Raw genomic sequence first — 12489 nt, forward strand, 5'->3', positions numbered from 1 at the left:
ACGAGTAATGAAAAAATAAATATTAGTAGTCGAGTGGTTATCATTCCTGCCTCAGTAGCAGAGGGATCTGATTTCAATCATGAAAATGTCCCAAGAAGTAAGATTATTTTGTTCGTCGGATTTTTGCTCGCCTGTGCATATGCATCATCGTACCAGTGATGGGCACAAGTCGAAAAGAATTCCTCCTGTAATGAATTAGTGACCCTGTCGCTAATATAGCACGCAGTAAGCCGTTGCACAAGACAAAGGGTGCGTCCTCATAAAAAATTGTGCAGCCAGTTTCTTTGAAATTGTTAAGAAAATAAAAAAAAGACCACTCGGAAACACGAAAAAAAAAAAAAACATCAACGTAGAGGAAAACCCATATGGTTAAGCTGTCAAAAAGGTTTCCACTGCGTGTTCTACCATACATAGAATAGAACGGTACTAAGAGCAGAGGTTAGAAACACATCTTTGTTTAAAGGATTGCTTCGAGGAAAAGGGACTATTTCCCCCTGCAACACCTCAAGCAGGACAGTAAAAAAATTCCGGCACACCTAAACGTGCTTGGACAAAAAAGGGGATTGTTACAGCGTGTCACTGTAATTATTCTCTGCAATTTAGACGTTTTGGTAATACTCAACGTGGAAACGTGCAATATGACTTCTCCGCGCAATGGGTAAAATCACTGCAGCTTCCAGCATTAGAACTTACAAGAAAGCTACCAGATGACAAAAATTTTCCGAGTTTCCTCGCCGGAAGTAGACCCATCATCACGTCCGATGTTATTCCAGTATCATTCGAGCCTCTAGCTACGCCAATGCCGCACGTTTACTATACTCGGGAACAAGTTAAGAACGGCAATAGCTCCTGTACGGCATCACTCCGCCTAAGCGACGGACACGGATGTCAACGGGCGCGCACGTTTTGAAAGGACATTGCTACGAATGCGTGATATCGCCTGCCTTTTCTGTCGTAGTTTGTTTGTCGTCGCTGCAGTAATTTATAAGCATATTAAGTCCAAAACAATCACGGGAATGGCTCGTGCCATGTTCAAAATATTCCCAGTAATGCACTACTTGCGCCGCGTGCAGTATCATCCGGTGGCGGTGATGAGGCACAGTGGCAACTTCCGTTGCTGTTCTTAAGTTCTCCGGGGCATACACACCATAGACATAGGAGATGGACATCCCAACAGTAACGACCGAAGAAGTAAGGAAGGCTTTGAAAGAAATGAAAGGGGACAAAGCACCTGGTGAGGATCAGATAACAGCAGACCTCTTGAAGGATGGCGGAGAAATTGTACTTGAAAAACTGGCAAACCTGTATACGCGATGCCTAATGACCGCAAGTGTACCGGAATTTTGGCAGAACGTGAACATCATCCTAACCCATAAGAAAGGTGACATGCAGGACTTGAAAAATTACAGGCCGATTAGCTCACTGTCAGTCGTCTACAAGGTATTTACCAAGGTAATTGCTAACAGAATTTCTGCAACCTTAGATTTCAGTCAACCTAAAGAACAAGCAGGGTTCCGTAAAGGTTATTCAACAATGAACCATATTCACACGTTCAATCAGGTGATAGAGAAGTGCGCTGAGTATACTGAACCCCTATATATAGCCTTCATAGATTATGAGAAAGCATTTGACTCGGTCGAAACCCTATAGCAGTCATTCAGGCATTACGGAACCAGGGGGTAGATGAGCATAATGTAAGAATACTAGAGGATATCTACAATGGGTCCACAGCTACCATCATCCTCCATAAGGAGAGCAGTAAAATACCTATAAGGAAGGGCGTCAGACAAGGAGACACAATCTCTCCAATGTTATTCACAGCATGCTTACAAGAAGTATTCAGAAAGTTGGATTGGGAACAGGTGGGAGTAAGGGTTAATGGAGAATATCTCAGTAACCTCAGATTTGCTGATGATGTTGCCTTGCTAAGTAACTCGGGGGACGAATTGCAAAGCATGCTTTCCGCACTGGACGAACAGAGTAGAACCGTGGGCTTGAAAATTAATATGCAGAAAACCAAAGTAATGATCAATAACCTCAGGACAGCACAACGGTTTGAGATAGGTGGCGAGGCAGTAGAAGTGGTAAGCGAACCTACTTAGGTCAAGTTGTGACCCCGGGTCCCAACCATGTGAGAGAGAGAGAGAGAGAGAGAGAAAGAGAGAGAGAGAGAGAGAGAGAGAGAGAGAGAGAGAGAGAGAGAGAGAGAGAGAGAGAGAGAGAGAGAGAGAGAGAGAGAGAGAGAGAGAGAGAGAGAGAGAGAGAGAGACTTTATTTTAGCCCCAGAAAATTGCGGCGACTACGTGCCGGATGGGGTGGTTCCCTCTTCACGGGACCCATATGCTTCCGCGGCTGCCTGGCCCCTGGAGATCAGGACGAGCTGGTCTTCCAAGGCGGGGCTGGTTAGCAAGGTCTCCCATCGCTCGTTAAGGGGTGTGGGAAGGGTGGTGGAGGGTTGGGTAAAGGGTGGGGCGATTGTCTCGGTGAAATCGCACTCTCCGATGACGTGCCGGAGCGTGCCCAACCATGAGGCAGAGATATACAGATGGATAAGAATGGGGTGGAGTGCATACGGCAGACATTCTCAGATAATGAATGGCAGCCTACCATTGTCCCTGAAGAAGAAAGTGTATGACAACTGCATCTTACCGGTACTCACCTATACGGGGCAGACAGAAACTTGGAGGCTCACTAAGAGGGTTCAACTTAAATTGAGAACCACTCAGCGGGCAATGGAGCGAAGATGATAGGTGTAACATTAAGGGACAAGAAGAGAGCGGAGTGGGTCAGGGAACAAACGCGTGTTAAGGACATATTAGTAGAAATTAAGAAGAAGAAATGGACGTGGGAAGGGCATGTAATGCGAAGGCAAGATAACCAGTGGTCATTGAGGGTAACAGAGTGGATCCCTAGAGAAGGCAATCGCTGCAGGGGGCGGGAGAAAGTTAGATGGGCAGATGAGATCAAGAAGTTTGCTGGGATAAATTGGTCGCAGTTAGCGCAAGACCGGGGTAATTGGAGATTAATGGGAGAGGCCTTTGCCCTGCAGTGGGCGTAGATAGGCTGGTGATGATGATGATGCACACCATGCGGTCAGCGCCCATATGCGTATGGTGCGTCTTCCCAAGTTTCCAGTTCGTGTTACCAGCCACGTTGATATCGGGAGTAGGGAGTGGAATGTGAACCCTTACGAAGGGCCACCTCCTGGCATGCAACAGAAACAAGAACGAGGCCCCGGAGGCGGCAGTGTCTCAGCACACAAGGTGAGTAACAAGAGCAGCATGTTCTCAACACTGTAGCTGCACTAAGGCGAACAGATTTGGCCCTTCGGCCGACGAGGCACGTTCGGAGAGACGCCGTTTCTTGAATGACGTGGAAGAGGACGCCCTCGTCGAGCTTGGGTCGATAGCGAGAAGGGAAGATCCCTGTGTCCGCGGCGAGCTCGGTCGGCGTGGTGGTGCTCGATTGGGGGGGCTTCACGCACGTCAAGTCAGGGCCGCCGTACACGCGATACTATCTGTCTCCCGCGAGCGACAAAGGAAGCCGGGAAAAACAAAAGCAAACTGGGTCTCTCGGGGAAAGCACACGACGACAAAATTACACGTGAGGCGAGTTGTAAAGAAGCCTCTGAGGGGTTGACTAGGAAGGACGAGAAGATTAGAAGAACACGGTGGGGTAAGACAAAGGAGAGACTGTAATGCCGCATGCACGCTCCCTATACCCAACAGATTCCCAAAACTAGATGCGACCGAGATGACACGGAAAAAAAGAAAATGAAACGGAAGAAAATCTTAGCTAACGGAAAGTACATGTGCAGCCAAGGTGGCTAGACGAAAAAAAACCTGCAATAAGACGGAGGGAAGGAAGATGTGGAGGTACAAAATAAATAGCTACAAACCATTTAACAGCAATTTGCGGACTACGCGAAAACTGCTCGACAGTGCATGAACGAAAGATAAAGAGGAAGGCAATTAGGTACATCAGCTTAACAATGAACGTACATCACTTCCGATGTTGTCGATAATATCCGTACTTTTTAATAACAGCTTTTTAACAGAGTAGCTGTTGTTTTTGGCCGTAGTGTGTCTGGCGTCATCAGAAAACCCGGGGCATTGTTACACCCGCCGCGTTTTACGAGGAGCGCCCGGCGTCGTCCAGGCTTGCGCGTGGCAAAAAATAGCAAGAAAACAGTTCACTTGCGTCCGCGTCTCAACGGGGGCGAACCAGACAGCTCGCGCTACAGACGTCCTGTTCGCGAAACCGGTTGGCGCCGGTTCTAGCGCGTGCTGTCGCGTTCTATTTCGGGAGAAATGTGAGAACTTGTGGGCAAAACTATCCGGGCCCGCCAGTCATGCACGAGGAAGACGACGATTTAGATGGATTTGACGATGACTAGTACTACCGCAATGAGAAGCGACGACGGTACATCTAAATCAATTTCAAACGTAATGCAATGCGTTGTGGTGCGTCCTTCGGTGATTACATAGAAAGGAATCTTAGGTGATTACATAGAAAGGAAAGGTTCAAGCCCTGCGCGACTTAGGGCAAGCCTCTCCATTTTTTTTCCTTTTAAAGCAATTTCGGTTTCTTTCTTCTCAAGGAAACTACAAAAACAAGCTGAAGCCAGATCAGAAGTCACCAGGGAAGCAAGCGTCAGCTATAGTGCCTAGAATATTCTAGGCACTATACGGCAGCGAACGACGATGGATTTAGCACCACTGGGGAAAATCAGTAAAAAAAAAAATAAATAAAACAACACAAGTACGCAGTACCAAAAAAAGAAAGCAGCTTTAAAGAGGCAATAGATAAAAACAACCCACACAAGCGCGGAAAGGAAGAAAATCTTATCAGGTGTTACGCACAGCGAGTGATTACTGGAGAAAATGAAATGACGGCTACCGTTCAGCGGCATTCAAGGAATGAAGGAAACGTGTTACGGGACCAAAAGGAAGGGAAAAACAAATAAACAAAAAAAAAGATAACAAAAATAGGTTGAGGAGGCTAACAATGCACTTGTGCCCAAAGCACGGAGCAAGAATATATAGGAGGCGAAACGGCCCATCGCGATAAGCGCGGGCGAGTGACCCGATAATGTCACAACGAAAACCAAAGCGGACTGCAAAGATTCGCCGCTGCGAGGTTGAACCATAGGGTAGCGGCACCTGATGAACGAAATAATACCGGCCGCACTTCTTTCCGCGGCCGTGCAGTGCAATGCCGAATGCGGCCGCCCCGCAGTTTCTTCACCCGCGGCAGATGCCCCTAGCTTAAAGGAGTACTGACACGAAATTTTTATGTTACGTTTTTTTCGCTGCTATGCGTGCCTACCAGCCCACTAATCATAGAATGACAGATTAGACGGTCGAGCGCAGCGTAAACATTCATTTACGGCGTCGTTTATTCGTGCCAGTTTCGGTTTCGACTGAAAAACGCCGAGCGGCCGCCATGACAGCTTGTATAACATGACGTCACCATTCTTGCCGTATCGCTGCCTCTCTGGAAGCGCGTGCGAGCGAGCGCACGCGCGCGCCCAGACCGGCCGAGGTCTTCGCCGTCCCCACAGGCCCTGGCAGCGTGACGTCAGTCCCAAAACCATGACGTGTACACACGCCCGAGCAGCGCGCGCCAACCACAGCCAGCGCGTCGGCTTCGTCACGGGAGCCCCGACGTCGGCAGTTTGGGGCACGTAGCAGATGATGTCACGTCGGCCCGCTCTGGGCTTTCTCGTGCGGGCGAAGATTAAAATTGATTTTAAATATGTTTCGCTGAACGGTTGCTGTTGAAACTTGCTGGGAGATATCTCCTGATAAAAAGGAAGCGTTTTACATAGTTATCTCAGCTTTGAAATTTCGTGTCAGTACTCCTTTAACGTATGACGAGCGCTTGTGGCGTTATCTGGCCGCTCTAGGAAGGCTCGTTTCCCCTCCTATATTGTTCTTGTTCCGTGGCCCAAAGTAATGAGCAGTTTACGAAAACGTTATACAATGCCCGCATTTTATTATCCGGACAACTGGATAGCAGGGAGGCAAAGAAATAAAATCCCCACCGACAGACGTATACAAGGCGGCGACGTGCACAAGTCGTCTTACCCATTGGGCTACGACCGAGAGTCAAACGGCTTACTCCCTCGCCTGTAACGGTGCGGAGTACCTTAGTACCTGCCAATGTCCGTCCGCGTCCATCCGTGTGCAGCACACCACCATCCAGCGAAAATCAAGCGAAATTCGATTTGAGCCGTGAGTTCCAGTTTCAATAAGGGAATAATCAAGGTGCAACTCACGGCTCAAATCGAATGACGCTCGGGGCGCAAATCGGATGTCACTCGGGGCGCAACGTGGATGTCATTTCGAGTACCCTTACTCCGCACCCTCGCCATCATCCTCGGAGTGGAGATGCTGCCATTTTTTTGTCATCGATCGTTAGCGGGCTCATTGGCGCCTCTCGTGGTTTTGCTTTCACTTCCGCCACCCCAAGCTGTGGCGCGAAACCGAGAGCCGGACCTACTGCGCTGCCCTACCTGACTCGTTCCTCCCGCCTACATGCGGGAAAATCTACTCAGTGTGCGATTGGACGATCGGGCGTTCATGATAGAGACAATCGTAGGGCATCGGTGTCCACCATCACGTCCGGCGAACGTCTTTACTGCCGAAAAAGGACCAGGAGTGCGCGCGTTCCCCTTCTTATCTCCCCCTTTTCGCCTGATCTTTCTTTTATACCCCCAACCCAAGCCCCCCAGTGCAGGGAAGCAAACCGGGCTCTACACCTGGTTAAGGGGGACTCACTTGATCGCGTTCCTATGGGATTTTACTAATTCGTGACCCACAGGCCTAAAAAGCGTCGTGTACCGACAGGAAAAGTTTTACAAATTTATTGAGATGTTCCTGACGGCGTAGTTCGCTTCTTAAAAAAAAAGATCACTTCTTCAGTGAAATAAAAAAGAAACAAGAAACGCATTTGTCCAGTTTTCACTAAATGGCTGTACAGGTCTAGCAAGCAAGAGTTTTATTTTTTTATTTCAGTACGGAAGTGGCATGTGTTTAAAATAAGCCAACTGTGCCGTTGGGAATACTGCTATGTATTTGAAAAGCTTTTTGTGTTGCGACCCGCCGCGGTGGCTCAGTGGCTAAGGCGTTGCGCTGCTGAGCACGAGGTCGCGGGTTCGATTCCCGGCCGCGGCGGCCGCTTTTCTGATGGAGGCGAAAAGCAAAAACGCCCGTGCGTTCGAGATTTCGGCGCACGTTAAAGATCGGTCACAATTAATCCGGAGCCCTCCACTGCGGCGCGCCTCATCGCCTGCGTTGCGTCGGCGCGTTAAACCGTATACAATCAATCAATTTTTGTGTTGTGCACGATGGTTTTTAAGCCCGTGGGTCATGAAGTACTAACTCCTATTGGGATGTTAACAGGTAAAGGCCTGCCTGTTCTCAAGACAAGAGAACGCTTCCAAGCGCACTGAGGCGCACCCGGCACCATCGCACATGGTAGAATTTATGCATTCAGCTGCACAATGGAGCAGTTAAGCAATGGAACAATCGCCATATTTCTTCCTTACGCCTCCCACCTCTCCTCCTCTCCCACTTTCAGTTGTTGGCTAATTCCACTCGTTTTGTTTTAGTGGTACGCAGCTCTCCTTTCAGCGACCCGTTTCTTCACATGTATACGAGTGATGGGGCCCTCCGGAATCAATATTTGGAGGCCACATATCTCTGCGCACTGTCACTGCAACTGTCATGTCCCGCTGGCACATTTGTTTGCTGCATTTGTTGCCCGGTGACTGACCGCCCAGTAAACTTCTACGAGATATTGATTGTAGCCTTGATTTGTTCGTTTTCTTGTCTTCTACGAGCGGAATAAAAATCGATGTTTATTAGTACCTTTCCCTTTTCTGCCGAATTATAGCTTTTTTTTCTATCTTCCCATTTTGTTTTTTTTTCCTCACTTACAGTTTTATTTATCTGATCCGCCGCACCGCGATTATTTTCACTGGCGCACGGCATTTGTCCTGTGGCAGTGGCCGGAAGCTTTGTCGGTGAAGCGTGCTCTCTTGCTTGCCGGCTGAGATGCTGCACTTATTAGGGGGATTTGTCTTCGCAATGTCTATTTTTCTCTCCCTCTCTTTGTTGTCGTCGCTTCTCCGATCATTCTTTCTTCGGTGTATGTTTCAGCGTAGAGGGCGAAGCCTGTCTCTTGAGAACCCGTATACTTCGTGCTGGGTAGGCCTTCGAAATCGCTTTTTTCCATCGTCAGCTTCATATAGATTTTTTTTGTTTTTCTGTGGGACCTACTTCTCCCCGACTAAATTTTCCCACTTAATCATGAGTGAGTGAGTGAGTGAGTGAGTGAGTGAGTGAGTGAGTGAGTGAGTGAGTGAGTGAGTGAGTGAGTGAGTGAGTGAGTGAGTGAGTGAGTGAGTGAGTGAGTGAGTGAGTGAGTGAGTGAGTGAGTGAGTGAGTGAGTGAGTGAGTGAGTGAGTGAGTGAGTGAGTGAGTGAGTGAGTGAGTGAGTGAGTGAGTGAGTGAGTGAGTGAGTGAGTGAGTGAGTGAGTGAGTGAGTGAGTGAGTGAGTGAGTGAGTGAGTGAGTGAGTGAGTGAGTGAGTGAGTGAGTGAGTGAGTGAGTGAGTGAGTGAGTGAGTGAGTGAGTGAGTGAGTGAGTGAGTGAGTGAGTGAGTGAGTGAGTGAGTGAGTGAGTGAGTGAGTGAGTGAGTGAGTGAGTGAGTGAGTGAGTGAGTGAGTGAGTGAGTGAGTGAGTGAGTGAGTGAGTGAGTGAGTGAGTGAGTGAGTGAGTGAGTGAGTGAGTGAGTGAGTGAGTGAGTGAGTGAGTGAGTGAGTGAGTGAGTGAGTGAGTGAGTGAGTGAGTGAGTGAGTGAGTGAGTGAGTGAGTGAGTGAGTGAGTGAGTGAGTGAGTGAGTGAGTGAGTGAGTGAGTGAGTGAGTGAGTGAGTGAGTGAGTGAGTGAGTGAGTGAGTGAGTGAGTGAGTGAGTGAGTGAGTGAGTGAGTGAGTGAGTGAGTGAGTGAGTGAGTGAGTGAGTGAGTGAGTGAGTGAGTGAGTGAGTGAGTGAGTGAGTGCTTTACGCGGGCAGGGATCTTTAAGCAGTGAGCGGGAACCAAGAAATATTTTAATTTTTATGTGCAAGCACGCCCGCTTTTAGTTCTTGACAGCATGCTCCAAAATATATTCCTGCACCGTCACAGTCGAGGGTCAATCTTCTTGGTAAAGCAGGAATCACATCATTTTTTTTTTGTCGATATATAGAACCACGGAGAGTGGGCCTGTAAATAAACACCCTTAACGGTGCTTCAAAACCCATTCCGAAAGTATTTCAAACACCCCATAGGCTTCTTAAAATATCTCAAACTCTCCAGACATTTTTTCGAGAATGTGAAGCACCTCCCTCTCACAGCAACAGTATGCAGAGCATGCGGCTTGTACCATCACTGCAGTGTTAATCCTGGAGCGGTGTCTGAAATTGTTTATGTCTTCTAAGTTTACTTCAAAAAATACTCCCCTGGCTAACACATCCGTGGACAACGCCAACTAGCACATAATAGGCCGCCGTGTTCGATCCCCATCGCGTATTGTTTGGCAGAGAATGCTCCATGCGTTTAGTTCCAAACAAAAACACGTCTCGTGCCTCTAGCATCTGGTGGCACCTACATATTGGAAGTGACAAAAAGGCATAGAACAGAGTTCCGCGACCAGCCCTTTCGAATCAAAACAGCGGAGGAAGTTTTTATTGAGGCGTACATCCAACTGCTTGTATTCCTTTACTAAGGTCATAACGATTTGCAACGGTCTTTCTCGCAGTTCAGTAGCTGTGGCTAATCTGCCTCAACAACAATCACCTGTGAAATCTCGGCGTTCGTGATTCAGGAGGGCGCCAGACGTCTTTCGAGCGAACGAAGACGAAGTGCTGGCCGACATTGTGAGGAACACAACACCCGTTTCTTCTCCATCTGCCGTTCCCTCAGAAAGTGTCCCGAATGCAAGCCGCCATCTGGCACTGTGACATCAGTGACGAGTCGCCTGAAAGTAAGGGCAGGCTCTACACGAAATCCCGGCCCAGCAGCCAGCCGTCTGTGGCGCCGGCCGCGCATTTTGTTTGACGACGAGCCGTTGTGTCGGGCAACAGCCGGCGCTTCCAAATGACCGAGCCCTCGCGGAAAGGTTTTCATTAAGCGCGCCCTTTCCTCCGCCGATTCTTTGACGCCCGATCGACACGCAGTAAATGGAAGAACATTGAGCGAAGTGCCGCGACACCAACTTGATGGAAGACCGTGCGATTGAAGCATTATTCCCGCCAGGCGATTGGCTTGACGACGCTTGTCCGGTCGACACTGTCTGGCGTTGCTTTTTTGAACCTCGACTTTCACATTAGTAGCGTCGCTACTAAATCATGAATTTAAAATGACAAGGTGACTTATCTTTATGTACTAGGCGCTATGTGAAGAGGCGAGGGGGGAAAACAAGCGAAAAAGAAAAAGAGGGGGTGAGCAATAGTGCAAAATTGTAAAACGCGGATAAGAGAAAAGGACGAGGGCCATTCTATTCCAGAATTGATCACAACTAAGGGGTGCTACATCAATGACAGGCGGGAAACATGATCATGCGGTTCAGATTAGTGAAAGCAAAAAAAAAAAAAGGCCTTCAAGGCCAGAAGGTAAAGGTCCGGGAAAGAAGAAGAGAAACGAGTAACGTGCGATTGATCTTTTTTGTTTTTCAGAATTTTTATTGGGGGTGGTGTTTTGGCGGGCGAGGAAATACGAAGCAAACTTTCCGGGGACGATGCCATGAGGTGCGCTAAGATGACGAGACTAAAGTTGTTGGAAAGTAGGGATTCGAAGCGGGAGCAGCGCGAGAAACAAACAAGCGAGCGGGCAAGAATCGATCAGGGAGGCCGGCAGAGAATCCTTAAGAAGGTCACTGAAACGTCTGCCGCTAAATGGAGACAGAAGAGAAGCCGTCTAAAAGGGCTCTCATGCTTCCCTGAGGGCCAACAGTCTTGTCGCTTACGGCAGCAGCCAGCTGAATTGAAGCGTGGATGAAAGAGGCACCGCTTAGAACTTTGATTTCTCTTATCCTCTTGTGTTCTCGTTACCCTCGCAACCCTTCGTTCTTTTCTTTTCGTTCATCTTTGGGTTTAAACAAAGTAAAAATCCCGAAGAAACGAGCTCGCGCAACGCGCAGTAGTTTCTAATCAGACTCTACGTGAAGAGGTACACGAGGTGCCGGGTTCAGTCATCTGAGTTATGAGCTCCTCGTAGCGAACGAAGGGAGGGCGTTCGGCGCAACTACAGTCCGGGAGACTCCATTGCACAGATCGCAAGTATTTCGCCGACACAGAGGGGGAAGTTCAGCCCTACACAACACAGGGTGCAGGCGCAACGTTATCACGACAAATAACTACACGTGAAATTTAATGTTTACGAAATACAGTACTGCGCAGCCATCCAAGACACCGGCACAAATTTTTTTTATTGCGATAGTATGCCCTTTGGCATAAAGTCCTAAAGGTACAAAAGTTGGCACCCGTTTCCCGGAGGAAGTCCAGAAGACAGCGGTGGTGGGGCCCCCACAGTCATCGCTTGAGATCGGGGGGGGGGGGGGGATCTCCCAGGATGCAGGCCAGTGCCGCGAAAGTATCGGGGTCTCGCTGCACTCAGGGAAGGACATGTCCATAACAGGTGATTGGTGTCGGCGTCTTCAGCAGGAGCCGTACAGAAGAAGCAGTTGTTGGTTTTGCTGCTGATATAGCCGTTCTTTTATGTGAGGGCACGGGTTTCTCTAACGACGTATGTCAGGAGTCCCGTGTTGCCGGCTTTGCTGCAGGGCAGCTTCCTAATTGCTCTATTAGTTCGGAGGTTTTACTATTTTGACATTTTTTACAGTGTTCTTTGGCTACGCGGCCGCTCACGTCTGTTTTCCAGTGGCTGAGACTCTGGCAAAACACGCGTGGGTGTTTTTAAGGTTGAAGGGTCTTCCCTTCCGGCTACACTGGGAATAAATAGCAGGTCCGGTCCCGTCCTTTACAGCCCGAGGGTACAAAACCACAAGTCAGAAGTTTCCTGCAAGCGGGCTTGACATACTTTAACAAGTGCCTGCTGTTGCGTGGTAGAGCTTTGAGAAGTATCTTACAGTGATGCAACATCGCCCCATTAGGTGTCGTTTGACACAACCCCTGTAATTACTTTGTGTACATTGGTAACATTTACATATGTGAGCAAGAACTATTTAGATATCTTAACGGGCCAGCGATGTAATAAAAAATTACGAAAAAGAGATCAAAATCGTGAAACATCACGTTAAAGTCTTTTTTCATATTTGCCGCGCTTTCGAGGCGCTTTTTCAAAGAAAGTGCTACGAGTTGTGCCGCGCCTCCGCCAAATGGCGCCACGGGTCCCGCGACCAAGAGAAGACGCAGTGAAACCTCCCCCTCGCGAGGGGCACGATCAAATGCAGAGCATTTCCGCGGGCGCACGACGTTAAGTAGT

The sequence above is a fragment of the Haemaphysalis longicornis genome, unplaced genomic scaffold (genome assembly GCF_048455015.1).
Source record: "Haemaphysalis longicornis isolate Haplotype H1 unplaced genomic scaffold, Haemaphysalis longicornis Haplotype H1 scaffold_7, whole genome shotgun sequence".
NCBI lineage: Eukaryota > Metazoa > Arthropoda > Arachnida > Ixodida > Ixodidae > Haemaphysalis > Haemaphysalis longicornis.